This window comes from Lepisosteus platostomus, unplaced genomic scaffold (assembly GCF_059453375.1).
Source record: "Lepisosteus platostomus isolate fLepPlt1 unplaced genomic scaffold, fLepPlt1.hap1 Scaffold_85_H1, whole genome shotgun sequence".
NCBI classification, from domain to species: domain Eukaryota; kingdom Metazoa; phylum Chordata; class Actinopteri; order Semionotiformes; family Lepisosteidae; genus Lepisosteus; species Lepisosteus platostomus.
In genome coordinates, this window is record NW_028291697.1 from 216,404 (window position 1) to 232,753 (window position 16,350).

Sequence of the window (16,350 nt, forward strand, 5' to 3'; positions counted from 1 at the left end):
CTTTGTGGGCTTGAAATACAAAGAAAATCATGTTCTATGGTACAAGATAAATACAAAACTTAAGCTTTTATTATAATCAAATTTGTTTATAAAGCATAAGCAATCATTTATTACATTAATATATGTAAAAATAACATTTTAGCATCATAAGTTTAGTATATTTAGTCCCTAATGCTGAAAGAAATGATCATAGAACATGACTTCTAACCTTACCTGCGGTGTTTTTGATCCCTATTGCTCAATGCACAGTGAAAGCATTGCATACATGTGTCTGACAATGAGAAAAGGGCCCCTGAGACAGTCATTTGCCTGTTTCACAAATGATCGTATTTTACTAGAGATTCTGTTTGGGATTCAGATGTGCATTCGGACAGCAATCCCTTTCAAGAAATGATACGTTCTGGATGAGGTCAAAGGTGCTGGAACACTGTATTTAGGATGTGTTTGCAGTTATTCTGTGTTTCTAGCTTCAACCCAGTGATATATATATATATGCTCACTGATTTTTTGGTTCATGCCCAGGGCAATAATCATTATGAGGATTTATTTCCATATGTGCTAGAGGTAGTGTTGTGAAATTCTTCAACACACTGGATCGCAGGTTTAAACCTGCACTCTTACTCCTTAAATACCAACAAATGCAGATATGTAGCAATCATATTGTAGCTGACACTCATTTGCCTGTTTCACAAATGATCATATTTTACTAGAGATTCTGTTTGGGATACGGATGTGCATTCTGACAACAATCTCTTTCAAAAAATGATTTTACCTTATCGCAGCTTTGCCCCTCTTGCCTCTTTGGAAAATATCTCCATCTTGTGGTCGTTGTTGGTAATGTCTAGACAATATCTCCATCTTCTGGTCGTTGTTGGTAATGTCTAGACAATATCTCCATCATGTGGTCGTTGTTGGTAATGTCTTCTTATGCCCTTTTTTTATTTCAATTCTTTATTAGTTGATTCTAGAATCTCTACAATAGAGCTGAAAATATCAGTTTTGTAGCAGACAATATGACATTAGTTATAGTCCAATTAAGACTTTATTACCCTGTTTGTAACATAACAAATTAAAATTGATTAAAACTAAGTTTGGAACACCAGGGAACATAAAAAATGATTTTTAGGAAAACCATGAGGTTCTCTGTGTCCGATGCCTGCAAGGGGAGAAAGCTAGAATCCTTTGCTTTTTCAAAATTTGAAAATAAACATCATATAACAACAGCTTTCATTCCTAGGAGTGAAAAATAACCATTTTTGAAGACATATTAGTTTCTAAAACACTACAATAAAGTTAAAAACATCCGTTTTATATTACTTTTAGTATTTTTAGTGAAATTAGTCATTTATTGCACTATTTTTAATATAATCTCTAATTAAAAGTGAATAGAATTAAGTTTGGAGCAACAAGGAACACAAAAAAAAAGATTTTAAGGAAAAAAATGATGTCTTCTGTGCCAGGTGCCTGCAAGGGGAGAAAGCTAGAATCCTACCCAGGCTCCTGGAGCTCTGTCCTGGCTAAAGGAGGGTGAATCCATCCCCTTCAAAGCTCCATGAAAAAATGATCATTTAAAATTTGAAAAAAAAAACATCATATAACAACAGTTTTCATTCATAGGAGTGAAAAACAACCATTTTTGAAGACATATTAGTTTCTAAAACACTACAATAAAGTTGAAAACATCCGTTTTATATTACATTAATTTTTGTGAAATTAGTCATTTATTGCACTATTTTTAATAAAATCTCTAATTAAAAGTGATTAAAATTAAGTTTGGAACAACAAGGAACACAAAAAAAAAAGATTTTAAGGAAAAAAAATATTGTCTTCTGTGCCAGGTGCCTGCAAGGGGAGAAAGCTAGAATCCTACCCAGGCTCCTGGAGCTCTGTCCTGGCTAAAGGAGGGTGAATCCATCCCATTCAAAGCTCCATGAAAAAATGATATTTTTAAATTTGAAAAAAAAAACATTATAGAACAACATCTCTTGGTCCACAGAGTGCAAAAATCCAACTTTGAAGAAAATCCATTGACTGATCCCCGAATCCTGAAGTTTCTTCGCATGTTATCGGGCTTGCAACCACTTTCTGGAAAATGATGAAAAATGCCAAAAATGAAAAAAAAGTTATCAATTCTAGAGCCTAAGAGGAAAATAAGACAAATGTATATCTCCAAATAATTTTATGTGCTTCAGAAGAGCCCAGGAAAGTTTTTTGCATACATGAAACCACGCCCGTTTGCACGTAAGCAGACATGGTTGCACACACGACTGCATGAAAGCACGTGTGCATGCAAAATCATTCTGTTGAGCATTTGAAAAGCCGCACCACGCCGCACTTGAAATAGCTCTTACATTAGTGGTCGACACAGGAATCGCCTTTTTATTTATGCTCTTACCAACGCGATGGAAAGCAAAACAAAGCAAAGCAGAGCAAAACAAAACGAACAAACGCAAAACCCTCACGTCCCGCACTTGCATATAACGCCGTTACGTGCCCAAGCGGTATTGTACGTCATCCTAGCACTGCACCCCGGGGCGTACGGTATATGGGAATGAGCACACGCCACGAATCGTCTGAAATCACTCCCTACAGCTGTAAGGCGCCTTGAAGCGTGCACCCCCAACATTCTTCTTTGCGCATCTGTGAAAGGTAAACTCTTGAGCAGACTCTGAACCAGCTCTAAGGAAACTAATCCGATTAGACATTACTTTGACTCATCCTTTAACAGTTTTCAGTCTCTGTCTTTAAACACCTTGCTCAGTCACATTCAAGCCACAAGTACTCTTCTCGGATGTTGCAAAAACAAATCCTAATGACTTGAAAGCATTGCAGCATGTTTGTGTCCCACTTCCCGTGGCTGCAGGACGACTGACACGAACGGACAAACACAATCTGTGGCGTTTAGCGTGACATAGTCTTGCAGGCATCGTGCTGTCTTACTGCAATACTATACCACTTGAGGAAACAGTCCATCTGGCCATGAAACTCATTTGAACGTCTAGCTACAGCAACTAACAATAACATGATTTATTCAGGATGTGTGGAATCAGCACGTCCCGGAGACAGCTTCTGAAATCGTGAGCATTCTCTGGTGGTGTCCTGGAGGGCTCCCCCGGGCATGTGTTGGTGGTATAGTGGTGAGCATAGCTACCTTCCAAGCAGTTGACCCGGGTTCGATTCCCGGCCAACGCAGTGGCAAGTGTTTTCAAATGCTGTCACAAGCCTTGGATTGTGACTAGCAAAGCGAAGCCTTTTGAAAGAGCTAAAGCACTGCAAAACGGAATTGAAGGAGAATCTTACAGGGGATTCTGAGCGGTGTCTAAATAAATAAATTCACAGCGTCCGCGGATGGCATTTTGCAGCTGGAAGTAGATGTCGACGCTTTTTGCACACAGCACCAAAAAAGCGTCTTTTTTGAAGGTACAGGCATTGAGCATTGGTGGTTCATTGTTAGAACTCTCGCCTGCCACGCAGGAGGCTTGGTTTCGATTCCTGGCCAATGCAGTGGCTTTTGCAGCGAACGGCTCCATCACTTGCATCCCAACTTTTGCAACTCGCAACTGAAAACCCACTGAAGCTAAGCAGGTGTGAGCCAGGTCAGTACCTGGATGAGGGTGAGCTACAGGGAAAAACAAAGCTTCCAGCTGGAAGTGGTGTTAATGGGGCCAGCGGGGAGGCGCTCACCCTGAGGTCTGTGCGGGTCCCAATCTCCCAATATAGTGACGGAGAAGCTGTGTTGTAAAAGGGCGCTGTCTTTTGGATGAGATGTAAAACCGAGGTCATAGTGCTCTGTGGTCATTAAAAATGACCACCAAAACCTTTGACAAAAGCTCTTGGTAATTGATGGTCTTCAATAATGTTTCTCCTTTAGGTACATTTAAAATCAGCTGAATAATGCTGTGAAACCATGAAACTGCATGAGAAAGCCCGTACACTGAATTACACGGCTTTCTATTCAAAGGAGGACAAAAGAAATTCCCTGAGTTCGATTTTTTGCAGCACAGAGAGGGGCACTGTCACGAGGCCGGTTAGCTCAGTTGGTTAGAGCGTGGTGCTAATAACGCCAAGGTCGCGGGTTCGAGCCCCGTACGGGCCATGTCCTTTTCTCCTCTCTTACCAAAGCTGTTAGGTTCCTTTCCGTGGTGAGATGGGTTGTCCTGCAACGCTGCCACACAGTGCCGACAGACAAGAGTGTTGCGGGAGAAGAGAAAAGTGTTTGAAGATTTAAGAGTGTCTTAGGTGGAGCCAAAATCAAGTGTCACAAATGCAAGTGGGAAGATTTCCAATGTTTAATATGGTCAAAATAAGCGGAAGTTACCAGCTGGTCCGGCACAGTCTGCCATGCTTTTGTCATATACTGTAAAGTGGTGTCGAACTGGAGCCTCACCATTTGCATATGTGAGGCTCCAGTTATACATCGATTGTCACATTAAATGACAAAAATGAAGAGAGGTAAAGCAGCTGGAGAGGTTTTCTTACAACTTTTGAGCTGACACAGTTTTGGAAAATGTTTCCTTCACGCTGCACTGTACAATATAGGCAGCCAAGAGTCTCCAAAACAAAACAGAATTGACAGAAAGGAGAAAATTCCCACTGAAGTCCTGAAGTTCCCAAAATCCAGCACTGAGCGTAAACAAAGTGTCTAAGTAGCGTGGGAATGTTAAACCTAACCCTAGCTGGAGTTTGAGCAATCCAGCACTGAGAGTAAAAAGATGAGTCAAAGTAACGTCTAATCAGATTAGTTTCATTAGAGCTGGTTCAGAGTTTGCTCAAGAGTTTACCTTTCACAGATGCGCAAAGAAGAATGTTGGGGGTGCACGCTTCAAGGCGCCTTACAGCTGTAGGGAGTGATTCGAGACGATTCGTGGCGTGTGCTCGTTCCCATATACCTTACGCCCCGGGGTGCAGTGCTAGGATGACGTACAATACCGCTTGGGCACGTAACGGCGTTATATGCAAGTGCGGGACGTGAGGGTTTTCGTTTGTTCGTTTTGTTTTGCTCTGCTTTGCTTTGTTTTGCTTTCCATCGCGTTGGTAAGAGCGTAAATAAAAAGGCGATTCCTGCGTCTACCACTAATGTAAGAGCTATTTCAAGTGCGGCGTGGTGCGGCTTTTCAAATGCTCAACAGGATGACTTCGCATGCACGTGTGCTTTCATGCAGTCGTGTGTGCAACCATGTCTGCTTATGTGCAAACGGGCGTGGTTTCATGTATGCAAAAAACTTTCCTGGGCTCTTCTGAAGCACATAAAATTATTTGGAGATATACATTTGTCTTGTTTTCCTCTTAGGCTCTAGAATTGATAACTTTTTTTTAGGATTCTAGCTTTCTCCCCTTGCAGGCATCGGGCACAGAGGACCTCATGGTTTTCCTAAAAATCTTTTTTTTTTGTGTTCCTTGTTGTTCCAAACTTAATTTTAATCACTTTTAATTAGATATTTTATTAAAAATAGTGCAAAAAATGACTAATTTCACTAAAAATAATGTAATATAAAACTGATGTTTTTAACTTTATTGTAGTGTTTTAGAAACTACTATGTCTTCAAAAATGGTTATTTTTCACTCCTAGGAATGAAAGCTGTTGTTATATGATGTTTATTTTCAAATTTTGAAAAAATCAAAGGATTCTAGCTTTCTCCCCTTGCAGGCATTGGACACAGAGAACCTCATGGTTTTCCTAAAAATCATTTGTTATGTTCCCTGGTGTTCCAAACTTAGTTTTAATCAATTTTAATTTGTTATTATGTTAAAAACAGGGTAATAAGTTTCTAATTGGACTATAAATAATGTCATATTGTCTGCTATAAAACTGATGTTTTCATCTCCATTGTAGAGATTCTAGAATCAACTAATAGAGAATTAAAATAAAAAAGGGCATAAGAAGACATTACCAACAACGACCATAAGATGGAGATGTTGTCTAGACATTACCAACAATGACCACAAGATGGAGATATTGTCCAAAGAGGCAAGAAGGGCAAAGCCGCGATAAGGAGATTGCTGTCAGAATGCACATCCGGATCCCAAACAGAATCTCTAGTAAAATATGATCATTTGTGAAACAGGCAAATGAGTGTCAGCTACAATATGATTGCTACATATCTGCATTTGTTGGTTTTTAAGGAGTAAGAGTGCAGGCGGTTTAAACCTGCGATCCAGTGTGTTGAAGTATTTCACAACACTACCCCTAGCACATCAGGAAATAAATCCTCATAATGATTATTGCCCTGGGCATGTACCAAAAAATCAGTGAGCATATACATATATCGCTGTGTTGAAGCTAGAGACACAGAATAAGTGCAAACACATCCTAAATACAGTGTTCCTGCACCTTGACCTCATCCAGAATGTATCGTTTTTTGAAAGCGATTGCTGTCAGAATGCACAACTGAATCCCAAACAGAATCTCTAGTCAAATATGATCATTTGTGAAACAGGCAAATGAGTCTCTCAGGTGCCCATTGCTCATTTTCAGACACATTTATGCAATACTTTCACCATGCGTTGAGCAATAGGGATTAAAGATACCAGAGGTAAGGTTTAAAAGTGATTCTGAGGTGCAACACATCAGCGAAACAGCTAGGCATCTGAAATGCGGGGTTTGAGAGCCCTTCAGGGAACACCGTACCCTAAAGGTACCAGAAGTCCACTAGTATAAGCATTAAGTCACTGTCAGCCCTGTTGCAATGTGATTGCTACATATCTTCATTTCTTTGGTTTTTAAGGAGTAAGAGTGCAGGGGGTCTAAATCTGCGATCCAGTGTGTTGAAGTATTTCACAACACTACCTGTAGCCCGTCTGGAAATAAATCCTCATTCTGATTATTGACCTGGGCATGTACCAATAAATCACTGAGTATATATATATATCACTGTGTTGAAGCTAGAGACCTGTATGTAATAATATGATGCTAAAATGTTATTTTCACATGTAAGAAAACCGGCTCAGGGACGCCAAATATGTAATGTTGCCATAGCAAAATTAAATGTAGTGGCTCTCTGAAGGCACCAGTTCTGTAGAGTTTGGGCATTTACTGAGACAATTATTAATTGTAGCAGTAAATCACAAAGTTGATTCTTTTGATGGCTTTAGAATCCAACCATGTGACATAACTCAAACAACGCGCACACACAGGTACTAATACACGAGGATACATTTATTAATACATAAAATATGCATGTAAACCTAACAGATCTTATCGAGAGGGTTATCAGAATACAAAAGATATATATTCAGTCAGTTACGAAGTGTTACACATATCAAGAGGACATACGTTCAGTATATCATTCATTAAGACCGTTTCGTTAATGAACTTGGTTATAACTTCTACATTAGATACTCAAACAAGTACATAACTCTTAGGAATTAAATTGATATCAACTGGTTGGGATAACAATTGAATTCTCGAGCTGTAATGCATTGAAGTTGAATACTCATCCAATCTTTGGGGATTCAGATCTTCCTGCGGGCACAAAGAAACAGTTGCAGGCTGTTGCTGTCCAATCCGCGCTCTCTGGCTCCGTGCCAGGCTGTGCTGTGCGGCTTGCGACGGTGCGCTGCTGATGCTCACTGACTGGCTAGTTAGTGTTGGCTTTAACTAGCAAAGTTTGTGCACAGGAGAAAAGATGACTGTGGGTCCGAGCAAGTCAGGAAGAGGACCGGTTCGTTTCTGATGAAGAGCTAGTTCTGAATAGTGATTCAGCTGTCCACAGTTCCGACCTGTTCACGAGGCCTGCTGCTGGTGCTAACCTCGGGTGGATCCTCTGGTTATTCTCTGGCAACCTCCGCTCTAGACTCTTAGAACAAAGGAAAGTTCTGGCACTCGGACACACTGGCCGTTCCGTGGTTGTCCGGGCTGAGTCTCAGGATGGTCAGGATGCGCGCTGCGAGAATGTCCTGCCCTTGGGAGCCTTCTGCTCCTGGGCCGTCCTGCCCTGGAATTCTCCTTTGAATTCCCTTTAGAATTGTCCACAGAATCCTCTGAATCCTCCCTTCTGAATCTTACTGAATCTCACAGGCTCTCTGTGTTGCCTGTTTTTACCTGGAGGAACTTCAGCTCATTGATTGGCTGAAAGTTCCATGGGCATCAGAGTCCCACGTGGGTTACTCGGCCCTACCAGTCCCTGATTGATTGATCAAGGTGAGATATGAGTCACTTAGTCCTGACACTTAGTAATGCAGTCCAGATGTCCAACTGGCACTCCCTAGACAGATAGGCGCCAATGGATGACCATTGATCATGATAGCCAGGCTTAGCTAAGTGCATCCCCCTTTGGGAGCTGTCCTAGGACCTTAAATCACCCTGCATGAATAGTCTCTCTGTGGCTGCACCACAGAGATGAACAGAGAAATGGGGCCTCATTTGGGAAGGCTCAGAACACTTAATTCTGCCTTATTAATAAGCCTCGCCGCTACACACATATATTAATATAATAAATGATTGCTTATGCTTTATAAACAAATCTAATTAAAATAAAAGCTTAAGTTTTGTATTTATCTTGTACCATAGAACATGATTTTCTTTGTATTTCAATCCCACAAAGTGTCCAAATGTTCTATGATCATTTCTTTCATCATTAGGGACTAAATATACCAAACGTATGATGCTAAAATCCTGAAAAAAGGATAGGCTCCATCTCGTCAGTAGATTGGATTCCAAAACTGATTTGGGTCAATATACATTACCTTTGAAGATAAGGTACAGTCTACTGTAGGGAACCATCAACTTAGAAAGCATTGGCCTTCCCTGGGGGTCAGGTAGGTGCAAAAGATAAACCTTTATCCTATCTTTATCTTAAGATAAGTGGCCAAGCAGTATTTTTCCAAGTTTCACCAAGCTCATCATGTTGCCATAGTAGACAAAGTTCTATAAAATGTTAAATAACTTTAGAAAAAAGCATCTTGGTCTTTCAGTACTGTACAAGGTGAATTAAACTGTCCCTGGTAATAAAAAGTAATTAGAAGCATCCCAGAAACTTTATCTCTAGAAACATTAGCTGTTTTATATCATGTAATTTAGTGTGATGTTTTCAGAATTCAAGGACATTATCACACACAGAAATTGGTTCAGTTAAATCTAAAAAACACAGCTAAACATGGGTTTAAATGTAAAATAGAAGTCTTACCTCTTGTCAAAAGATTTAATTCAAGAAGCGATGTAATAAATGATTGCTTATGCTTTATAAACAAATCTAATTAAAATAAAAGCTTAAGTTTTGTATTTATCTTGTACCATAGAACATGATTTTCTTTGTATTTCAATCCCACAAAGTGTCCAAATGACGCACTACATGATATAAGGAAGATTATCACATGCATATCGGTATTATCTTTCTTACGAAAATGCATTCCTTTCATTACCTTTTACTTTTTAAAATGAACTCAAATTGTGTATAATGTAATAATTTAAGTAGAATAGATTCTAATAATATAATGATCCAGTGTGTTGCACTACTTCACTGCTTCACTGTTCTATGCCTTCTGGAAATAAATCCTCAGACTGCTTACTGCCCTGGGCATGTACCAATGAATTACAGGAGCACATCTATTTATCATTGCGTTGAAGCAGGAGACACACAGTCTCTGCAAACACATCCTAAATACAGTGTTCCAGCACCTTTGACCTCATCCAGAACGTATCATTTCTTGAAAGGGATTGCTGTCCGAATGCACATCTGAATCCCAAACAGAATCTCTAGTAAAATACGATCATTTGTGAAACAGGCAAATGACTGTCTCAGGGGCCCATTCCTTATTGTCAGACATATGTATGCAATGCTTTCACCGTGCATTGAGCAATAGGGATTAAAAACACCGCAGGTAAGGTTAGATGTCATGTTCTATGATCATTTCTTTCAGCATTAGGGACTAAATATACTAAACGTATGATACTAAAATGTTATTTTCACATATATTAATGTAATAAATGATTGCTTATGCTTTATAAATAAATCTAATTAAAAAAAAGCCTAAGTTTTGTATTTATCTTGTACCATAGAACATGATTTTCTTTGTATTTCAAGCCCACAAAGTGTCCTTTGATCTCTATTCTGTGGTAATCCACGATGACCCCGTTCTTCAGGTGATTCATCATGTCCTCCCTCGCCTGTTGAGAGGCCATCCTGATCTCTTCTGCCTTGGCGTGCTTCATACACACCCTCTTCAAGTGAGCAGGAAGCTGATCAAAAGTATTCAGGCACATCTTGCACACCAGGGGAATCCTCGCGGGTTTCCTTTGAAAATAAATAATACCATCTGTGTATAGAAACAAGCAAAGACTGATTTCTTAAATTATCCTTAAAATTCTCTCTCATAGTTTGAGCATAATGATTTTATTGCATTTATATAAGAATTGCTCATTGCTCCAAAATAAATAATGGTTTCATAAAAAAGTGAACACTTACTTGGTCTCAGTCACAGACTTTCCAATAGAAGCCATTGTGGAGTTCAGCAACTGCAGGTCCTAGAAGTGGGGAAGGAATTTTAAAAGAGAAATTGAATTACAATACAGAAGGAATGGCTGAGGGTTCACTGAAATATATAAATATACAAATTCCAAAGACTGAGTCCATATAGAAACAACTACTTTTCATTTTCAGTATTAGAAAAAAAAAACATTATCTTCCAAAGCATCATAAAATTGTCCCTTCTTCCAGACTCTACTTCTCTCTTGTAGTAGTACAGCAGACCTTTCCAGGTGAGCAGAGTCCGAAATGAGCTTCCTCCATCAAGCAAAGTACCTGAACATGACTCTGTCTTCATAAAAGCGCCCCTGTAATAAAGAAATTAAATCCAAAATCAAGAGGGCAGTTGCCTACTGAAATACAAGAAGTCATCAATTTTAACCTAGCAACACATTAAAGGCTGCATCTATACAAGTGCGATTCTAGAAATGCTCACCAGTTTACGTTTTAAGAAGGAACTGCGCTTCAGGTTCCGCCGAGATCTTAACTCGGATGACAGGATTCAGAGTCCGGAGTGCGGACTGATGGCGAACGGAGGGTCCACATACTGTGGATCCCTCAGTGATCTTCCGCTTATTCAAACCGCCACCGTGTGACTCCCCTGTCCCTGTGACCTCATTGCTCTGCTCTCTCCTCTGTGCAGCCGAGCCTGACTCACGGTAAAGTGAAAAAAAAGATGCCCTCAACGTTAGATTTACTCTGGAGCGAGGATAGATGTTACCTTTTTATCATTGAACACGATGTATGTGATGTGGCGACTAGGTTCAATTTTGTGTCCTCTTTAAAAGATTAAGGACTGGGGTGAGCGTGATTTACCACCCTTTCAGCTAAGAACCCGACTTGCGCACCGTTTAAGCTGCATAGACTCGGTCGTTTAACTCTTCTCCGTTAGCAGGGTTAAGGTTAAAGAAAAAAAAATTGCTGACTTCTTTTTTTTTTTTGCCAGCCGCTAGCGCTGATTAGCAAGGCTTGTATTTCATGTTTTGCAAGTTGCATCCATTTTAAGAAAAACAAGTCGCGTTAAAGACAGGAAATGAATACTTGCATTTAATTAAGTCTAGCCGTAGGCGGTTGTCTGTAAGGACCAGTTCTGTTCGAGAAGACACAACAAAGAAGACACCGCTGGGATTCAAACCCAGGATCTCCTGTTTAAGAGACAAGCGCGTTAACCAACTAAGCCACGGCGCCCCCGGAGTGTCGTCCTTTTGCAGCCACTTGGACACACCACTCAGACACATCTGCATTCGGTGTGTGCTCCGCCTGCTCGCTGAGCAAGTTGCCACCTTTACATACAATAGCAACATCGACACCAAGAGAAAGGATGACAAATGGCTTTTATCTGGAACTTTTCATGTCCAAGGAGCTCAATGTGCTTTCTGTGTACAACAGGGCCACTGAACTCCACACTGGCCACTGAACCACAGCAGTGGCTTGCTGGCTTGACATCTCCCAAGGAAAATGTTGAAATCACATGTGGAACAGGAAAATGACCCTCGAGTACGAGGGAAAAAAAAGAAAAAGATCATCTCGAGCGCGCCAACCCATATCCGGACAGCCCAGTTTCGTCGACAAGTTGGCTGAGTGGTTAAGGTGATGGACTGCTAATCCATTGTGCTCTGCAGGCATGGGTTCGAATCTCGTTCGCGTCGCTCTCCATGTCCGACACGTGTGCCTGTTCGACGTCGGCCCTCCTGTTTGCTCCGGTGCTAGAGCCGTACATTTTCTAGCGGTGGCTGAACATGGTATAGTAGGCCAACGTCGGTATCGAGCAGTGACAGTAACAGTACTTACTGCGCCCCATAAGAAATCGTTTGTCCCTGTTCAAAAGAGATTGTGCGATGTCCTGCAGCGTTCGCAAAGCAAACCTTTGACAGTTTGAAAAGAGGAATTTATTCTGCTTCCTGTGCGTGCAGTAGTTACAAAGTTGAACGTCTTTACACGATCTGCTGCAGTTTTCAGTGGGCGGGCTTTGTCAGATGGCTTGAAAAAACGCACTGTGTTTCGGCTCGGGAAACATCATGAGCAGTGTCCTGCATGTTTTCTGTGTATAGCTGTCTTTTAAAGCATACAGAATTCATTCGAAATCATTGATTTCTCCAATTAACAAGGGTCCCTTTTTGAACCTGTGAGAAGCATTCTTTCAATGTAACAGATTTACTCCGGGGAAAGCCAGCATGACATTGAGAGTAGCTCAAGCTTTCAGCACCCGTATTGGACTGCGTGTATGCAGACACCGCTCAGAATCCCCTGTAAGATTCTCCTTCAATTCCGTTTTTCAGTGCTTTAGCTCTTTCAAAAGGCTTTGCTAGTCACAATCCGAGGCTCATGACAGCATTTGAAAACACTTGCCACTGCGTTGGCCGGGAATCGAACCCGGGTCAACTGCTTGGAAGGCAGCTATGCTCACCACTATACCACCAACGCACGCCCACAGGAAGCCTGCAGGACACCACCAGAGAATGCTTTTTTAAAAAAATTTTTTATTAAACATATAGAATTTACAAATACAAATACAACAAGAGGATCAGAGTCATGTACAAGAGAAAAAAAATGCAGCAGAAAAAAGCATTTAACTACCAGAGGTAATTAAGTAATTATGTGATCAAATTGTATATTTTACACGTATCATATTTTCCTTGCTTTAATATTTCTCAATTATTTATAAACTTTAGTTTCAACATGCATGCGTTTCCTGTAAAAAATAAAACTCAGCACACAGTTTTTCTTTTAACAACATTTCGAGTACCTCTGGCATTCATGATAAAGACATACGCAAAAGCAAATAACTAACTCTAAGACTGTCTAAACTATTGAGTTTTTCAAAGAACCAGAACTATAACAGTCCTTAACACTTAACTACACCATTCCAAACTAACACTAAAGAAACACTAGTATATACTGGTATAACAAATAAAACCAAACATAATCATTAACTGAGCAGTCACTGGGAGCAAATCTCCTTCCCGTCCACAAAGGCCCTCGCTCCCCCAAAGTAGGCTCTCCTCCCCTCTCTTCTGGCAGCTTCAACCTGGGGCCACAGCTGGTTCCTGGTACTCCTGTCCACGGCAGACAGGTCCTCTGCAAACCTCAGTTTGTTCCCATTCAAATACTCATTCCCCCTCGCCGCTCGCCACAGCATGTCCCTCGCCGTCCTCTTGGTGAACTGTATTATAATCGATCTGGGGCGCACTTGCCCAGACATGTTCGCTCTCCCGAGCCTGTGAACAAAGTCAATGGCCGATATTACGGCCTCCTGGTCCGGCAGGGTCCTTTTACAGATACCCTTCACTGTTGCAACAAGGTCCTTATCACGTTCCTCTTTAACTCCAAATAATTTTAAATTCCATCATTGACGGTATCTATCTACATCGTTCACTTTCAATTCAAGTTCTTTAATATGCTTTTCTTGTTCGGTATTTACTTGTTTAAGAACTTTTACTTCACTCTTTAAGTCTTCAACCTCTTTAAACACACAGTCCATGGACTTTTTAAGACTTTCGATTGCGACTGTATTAGATCAAATCATTTCCTTCAGCTCACCCATGCTCTGTGCCATCATGTTGAAGATGTTGGTCTGGAGCTCCTCCAGCGTCAGGTCGCCCCTTCCTCTCTTGGCTGCCGGGGTTTTCACAGGTGTGCTGGGCAGGGACTCCGGCTCTTCCTCTGGCAGCTGAGTCTCAGCACTCTCTTTTCTTTTCCCAGTGTTACTCATATCGAAATTCTTAAACCTAAAAAAAATCGTTTTTTTTTCTTTCAGTTATAACTGAAGTTTAAACAACTACTGTTAAGTCCTTATTTTTCAGTAGTCAAAAAAAGCAAAAATTAACATTCAGGTCATGAAAAACTCAAAAAAACTCCTCAACCACTAAACTTTACCTCCCACCTGAGCGCCATCTTGAAAGCCCCTACCACCAGAGAATGCTCACGATTTCGGAAGCTGTCTCCGGGATGTTCTGATTCCGCACATCCTGAATAAATCATGATATAGTTAGTTGCTGTAGCTAGACGTTCAAATTAGTTTCATGGCCAGATGGACTGTTTCCTCCAGCGGTATAGTATTGCAGTGAGACAGCACGATGCCTGCAAGACTATGTCACGCTAAACGCCACAGATTTCCGAGGGATAGGGTTAGGGTTAGGCTCTTATTATGGCGATTGTGGCCGTCTGCTCTGCGAGTCCTCGGTCTCCGGCCGTCTGATTGGTGCTCTTTTCTTTGGGGGGCGGAAAGTATCCGGCCGCAGGGGATCTTGGGACCTCGCTTTGCATAGCGGCTTCCCAGAGTGCGTCGTTTCCTGCACACTGTGGCCGGGTGTTTTCCGAGTTATTGCACGGATTGGGCACGCCCGCAAGCCGAGAGCCGCAGGCGATGAGCCCGGAGCTGAACGGGCCCCACTGGCTCATTTGTAAGGCCAGGTGCATTGCCAACCACGACCGGCAGGGCAGAGGCCTTGAAGGCGGCCTGGGCTCCTGCAGCTGTGCAGCCACGCACTCTGGTTTTTCTTCATCTCGTACAAATCTTTTGCCTTTTACTAAAGATTTCCGTGGAGAGGAGCATGAATGAGTTCCATGCAATTTTTGTGCTTCCCTGCCTTCGGGTGGAGCGCAGCTGGGCTGGTCAAAGAGAGAAAACACAAATATGAAGCATTTCAGCAACGACATGCCATGAGACGATTGATAACGATTTCCATAGGATCCCCGCGGTTGCCTGGCAACCGTCAGCTTTGCGCAGTGGCAGTATCGTAGCCTGTGAGGTTTAGCCGAGGCGCGATTATTGCTAGTTGAAAACTTTTCCCAATACCCCGCTTCCGCTGGTTTGCAATGCAATCGGCGAAAGCAATTTTTGACAGTCTCGTCAGAGAATGAGGAAGGTGTTTAAAGACAGATTTTGTCATGGTAACATCATGGTAGAAAGAAACGAGCTTGTTACGTCTCAACAGAAACGCTCTTTAGCTCTTTCAGCGTTATGCAGAGAACAGCGTCTCCAAATTCCAAATCCATACACAGTGGATAAGTAAACCCCATGTTCTACATTGCGTCTCGAGAATTCAATTGTACCTCAACACAAGTTGTTATCAATTTAATTCATGAGTAATGTATTTACTTCCGAGTTTAGAGTAACAGTGGGTAATAACACTGATTAGCGATTTGGTAACTGAACGATATATATTGACATATATTCTCTGTTGTGTATCTCTTTGTGTTTGCATCTCTTCGGGATTATATACCTTGTATATTGATAACCCTCACAGTAAGGTCTGCCACTCGTATCCAGGCAGACTAGTATATGTTTGGTGCACAATTTATATTAATAAATGTATCTAGTGTATTGAACCCCTGTGTGTGCGTTGTTAGTTGTTCTGACGATTGATTTTCTAAAAGCCCCAACTAACAACCTCGTGATTACTGCTACAATAAATAATTGTCTCAGTAAACCCATCAAACCATTACATTTAATGGCGTCCCTGGGTGGGCGAGTTTAGAATGAAATGAGAATCAGTCGCACAGAATAACTGATGTTGCTGTGAGTTCAAGTTCAGCACAGCACCGCGGCTTCTATACGCGAATACCGGGTGTGCTGATAACTGCGTAAAGAAATCCCCCTGTTTTCTAGCGTTTAGTGTAACGTGTGCTGATTGGAAATCCATCTGCTCGGGTGTCTAGATTCCATACTGTATTTTGGAAAAAGAAAAAAAAAAGTAATACTCTTAAAGTTTCTCTGACGTGTAGCGGTGAGGCTTATTAATAGAAAGAATTAAGTGTTCTGAGCCTTCCCAAATGAGGCCCCATTTCTCTGTGGTGCAGCCATAGAGAAACAATTCATGCAAGATGTTTTCTTTTGATAAGGACAGCTCCCAAAGGGGGATGCACTTAGCTAAGCCTGGCTATC

The 16,350-nt window shown here is 41.3% G+C and overlaps 6 non-coding genes across 6 annotated transcripts; 4 read left to right on the plus strand and 2 right to left on the minus strand.

Moving 5' to 3' along the window:
* Nucleotides 1–3,120: 3,120 nt before the first annotated feature.
* On the plus strand, nt 3,121–3,192 carry trnag-ucc (transfer RNA glycine (anticodon UCC)). Its single transcript has one exon. It is a non-coding gene; the product is annotated as a tRNA-Gly (tRNA).
* Nucleotides 3,193–4,022: 830 nt separating this feature from the next.
* trnai-aau (transfer RNA isoleucine (anticodon AAU)) lies at nt 4,023–4,096 on the plus strand. The gene has a single exon. It is a non-coding gene; the product is annotated as a tRNA-Ile (tRNA).
* A 7,481-nt stretch (nt 4,097–11,577) lies between these two features.
* Nucleotides 11,578–11,651, minus strand: trnak-cuu (transfer RNA lysine (anticodon CUU)). The gene has a single exon. It is a non-coding gene; the product is annotated as a tRNA-Lys (tRNA).
* A 1,164-nt stretch (nt 11,652–12,815) lies between these two features.
* On the minus strand, nt 12,816–12,887 carry trnag-ucc (transfer RNA glycine (anticodon UCC)). Its single transcript has one exon. It is a non-coding gene; the product is annotated as a tRNA-Gly (tRNA).
* Nucleotides 12,888–14,948: 2,061 nt separating this feature from the next.
* Nucleotides 14,949–15,065, plus strand: LOC148630961 (U5 spliceosomal RNA). Its single transcript, XR_015934937.1, has one exon. It is a non-coding gene; the product is annotated as a U5 spliceosomal RNA (small nuclear RNA).
* Nucleotides 15,066–15,180: 115 nt separating this feature from the next.
* LOC148630962 (U4 spliceosomal RNA) lies at nt 15,181–15,322 on the plus strand. The gene has a single exon (XR_015934941.1). It is a non-coding gene; the product is annotated as a U4 spliceosomal RNA (small nuclear RNA).
* The last annotated feature ends 1,028 nt before the right edge of the window (nt 15,323–16,350 follow it).